The following is a 4,474-nucleotide window of genomic DNA, read 5'->3' on the forward strand; positions in this document are numbered from 1 at the left end:
GTGCATGGACAAGGGGGTCTCTCTGGTCAGTGGCCCAACCCCTGGGGAATCTTCTGCCATTGGCCAGAATTGCCAGCAGGGAGCCATTCCCCGCCCAAGCCTTTGGGGTGCGACTCCAAGCCTGGAGTCCCACCTTGAGCCTTGGGTCCCTCCGCGGGGTTTCTGGCACACTCCTTAGTGCTGCCCCCAAAGAGTTGGTGAGGGTGTGGCCAATGCTGCATTAACTCTGCCCTGGGTTCAGTGGTGGTACCAGAGCTTTTCCACAGTAGCCGCCAACTGCTCCTTTGTCGCCAGCTCCTGTCCCGTCATTGCTCTCCTCCAGTCCTTCCCGTGTGTCTTCAGGTGACCCTCAGGGACCAGTTCCTGGATGCCAGCTTGGGTGCCCGTCAAGGCTACTGTCTCCTTGTGGAGAGAGCCCGTTCCCTCCTGAGCTCTGTCATGCCCTCCCGAGGCAGAGGCCACCTGCCCTTGGTTGGACACATGAGTTTGGCCTGCGACGCTCCCCTCAGTCAGAGATGAGACCACCTTCAGAGGTGCATGGAAAGTTCTCCGACCAAAAGGCAGCACAGTTAAAGCCCCCGGGGACAAGCCGAGATGGAGAATGAGGTATTTTTAAAGCAAAGCCCACTTGTCCCCTCATGTAGGCCCTAAATCAGACGCACGTTGTTTGAGCCATCTCAGGGAAGAGGACCGGCTACGGTAATAATAACAATATACTCACGGTGCACTTTTCGATTTGAATTAATTTTTGTAGCTAATTCTGGCTGCTGCATGTCTTCATTTAAAATATACATATACATGTATTTTGTTCAGTATTTTAATTAGGCCCAAAGGAATACACTTTCAAATTTTGGTACACTTCATTTGTTATATTAATGAAAAGCCACTTTAAATCAAGTTACATGTTGATATTTCATTATGTATGCTGTTCTCACACATCTCTAAAAGAGATTTACGTTACAGGTAGTAACCACAAATACTGGCAGTGGACATGCTGTTAATTTAAAATGTTAAGTTTTCTTTTGAGGTGCAGCAAAAGTATCGTGCAGCTAGCTCCCCGGGAAAGTGGCTGTACCCCGAATTCCAAGGGCAGCCCTTGTCCTGGCAGGGGCCCAGCCTCCAGCCCACGGGGAGCAGTGGCCTGCGCCAGGGTCTGCAAGCCTGAGGCAGAATTACAACCCGGAGCCCAAACTGAGGGCTGGGCCGCTGACACGGACGGTCAGGCATGTGCAGCCCAGGGAAGGAGAGGACCTGGGGCCTTGGGGACTGCTGTGGCCGGGGCTCAGGTGTATGCACTCGATCACGGCCATCTACACACAGACACTCACTCTCAGCCATAGTTGTGTCATGCCCGGGCCCTTGCAGTAATGCAGATGGTGTGTTGGCCTTGCTCTGGGTGATGGCTCAAGGTTTCTGTTGCACACACTGTGCCACACGGCTTAGCCCTAGGCCATCTCGGGGCCCCATGCCACCTGGCTGTGATGCGACGGCTCAGCCTGCATCCCTGTGTGGCTCAGGAGAAAGCTGACACTCATGTGGCCCTGGACATGGAGTTAAGATGTGAGGCCCCCGGGCTGCTGACCACCATGTCCTACTGAGAGCTGGTTCTGCAGGAGACAGAGCCCCCCTCTTGTCCCCATCACTGGGCCACAGTGACACCAGCCCGTGCTTAGTCGCTAGGGAAGGCCAGCGCTTCCCAATACGGTCCCGCATGAGGAGTGAGTCATGGCTCCCTTCCACACTGTCTGCTGACATTTAGCCTGACAGGTGTCCCTGCACTAAATCCGTCTCCGGTGCTCACGAGCGGTTTTGTTAAATCATCTCTCCTCGCCTCCACAGGCTGAAAGCAGCCTCCGCAGGGAGATGAAGCAGGAAGATGGCTTTTCTGCACGGCTCGGACCCCTGGGCCTCCCTCTGCTCGGCTTTCCAGCGAGGAAGGTGGTACCTGGGACGATTATGAGACAAACAGCAATCAGACCTGCTTCCTCCATTCGGCCCCACTGGCTCACAGTCACCCAGATGGTATTTCACTGGATCCTCCAGGTCACCCTCTGCGTTTTGTAGCCCTCATTATTATTATCCCTGCTTTACAGATGAGCAAACCCGTTCTCAGTGAGGTCGAGCGACACGCTGTAAGTCACACAGCAGATACGGGGCGTCACGGGAGCGCACAGGTGTGAGTGGAGGCCCAAGGCCTCTGCTGACCGACATCCGGGTTTTACGACTTTCCTAGTAACACTCAGGGTGGGGGGGTTTGCTGGTTGACATTTTAGCATCTTATGATGAAAAACAGGAATTTCAGACAACATTCTGCATCTCTGTTTTTTCAGATAACTTTTGGATGTATAGGTTAATATCTTATGCCTGGCTGAATATGTGCTGAAATGTCCTCTTGACAGAAAGTTATGATGAGGGGCACGTGGGTGGTTCAGTGGTTGAGCGTCTGCCTTCAGCTCAGGGTGTGATCCCAGGGTGCTAGGATCGAGTCCCACATCAAGCTCCCCACAGGGAGCCTGCTTCTCCCTCTGCCTATGTCTGTGCCTCTCACTGTGTCTTTCATGAATAAATAAATAAAATCTTTTAAAAAAAGAAAGTATAAATATGGCAGTTTAGTGACTGAAGGAGTGTTTCACACCATGTCTGGAACTCATATTTGGCTTGAATTTTAAAAATCATAATTATTAATAACAATATATAATAGCTATAATTTGCTGGGCACCTGCTCATTGTGGTCTATTATGTCATCAGTTCAAGTTGCACACACCTGCTCACTGACCTCTCCATCCAGTCATACTGGCCTGTTTGGCTGAGGATCATGTCAGACTCTTTCCTACCTCAGGGCCTTTGCACAGGCTCTTCTATCTGCCTGGAATGCTCACCCCTGGGCTTTGTATGTGGAGGCTTCTTCCCATCCCCCAGGACTTCAGGAGCTCATCCCTAACCATTCAGTTGGCACCTTGAGATGGTCTCACAGAGCGCTGGGTTTTTCTTCCCAGCACCCACCAGAATCATGGAATTTCATTATTCTATTTCCTTATTTGTTTTCTTTCTCTCCCACTTAGGGTTGTCAGATAAAATACAGGATGCCCAGTGAAATGTGAATTCAGATAAACAACCACTAAAAAATTGTTGTTTATCTGAATTCACATTTCACTGGGCATCCCATATACTCATTTGCTAAATGTGGCAACCCTATTCCCACCAGCCCAAAGGCTACATGAAGAAAGACACTACGTGGTCCAACAATGTATTCCCAGGGCCTGGCTCATAGTGAGTGCCCAGTGTATTTACTGAACACACCTAATAAGTGGCTGCATGCAGATTTTTTTAAAGATTTTATTTATTTATTTGTGATAGATACAGAGAGAGAGAGAGAGGCAGAGACACAGGCAGAGGAAGAAGCAGGCTCCATACAGGGAGCCCGATGTGGGACTCGCTCCCAGGACTCCAGAATCACGCCCCGGGCTGAAGGCAGGCGCCAAACTGCTGAGCCACCCAGGGATCCCCTGCATGCAGATTTCAACGCGGCAGCCCCTTGCCTTCCACACAGGGCACAGAACAGCACTGTCCTTGGTCAGATCGTGGCACCCACCCCTCCGCCCAGGGGATCCACACCCCGGGCATCCCTAATCCCTGTTGTCAAGAGACCAGGATCCAGAGCAGATCAGCACGGGTTCCAGTAAACTGTCTTTGACACCTTTAAAACTGGGTAGAAACAAGAGAAACAAACAGGAGGGAAATGAGTCTTGGGAGGTGAAACTAGACCAGGGGTGTGCGTTGGTGATTTGGGGGCAGAAGAGACTGTGTGTGAGAGAGGGGTGTGTGCAGGCAGGGGGGTGACAAGAGGCAGCAGGCGTGACCTCACAGGAACTGTGCATCCATTAGAGGTGCTCGTCGCCATGGAGACCAGACAGCTGGGCGAAGCGGCCCAGGAGGCAGAAATCAAGGGGCTGTAGGGACGGGTGGTCAAGGAGAACCAGAGAGTTAAGTCCGTGGGGCGCTGCCGAATGAAGACCCGGGGTGCGGATGACAGCCCCGACGGCCACAGGAGATAGACCTGTGGCTGGGAGCCCCGGAGGGGACACGCAGGGGTCAGGGGGAGCTAGGACAGGTCCAAGACCCAGGGTGCCTGAGCTGATCTTCAGGAGGCGGCACCTCCCGACACGCAGCGCACCCCCCATGGGTGCTTGGGCTCAGGCCGCCTCCCCGGCTGCGTCCTGGGGCACTGAGTGCGGAGGCCTTAGCCACCGGGTCTGCTCTGAGCCTCGAAGCCCTGTGAGGCAGGGGGGCGCTGCCAGGAGGCACCGTGGGCGAGGGGGGCCCTCTGCCTGCCCACCCGCCCCTCCACCCGCCAGCACCCATCCACCCCCACACAGCCCGGGACAAACCTCGGGGCGCCCTGGTGTGGGGACGGGGACCCCTGCCTCTGTGGCCTTGGGGCAGACGCCGAGGCCTGAGCAGGCCTGCTTGTGCC

The sequence above is a fragment of the Vulpes vulpes genome, chromosome 1 (genome assembly GCF_048418805.1).
Source record: "Vulpes vulpes isolate BD-2025 chromosome 1, VulVul3, whole genome shotgun sequence".
NCBI classification, from domain to species: domain Eukaryota; kingdom Metazoa; phylum Chordata; class Mammalia; order Carnivora; family Canidae; genus Vulpes; species Vulpes vulpes.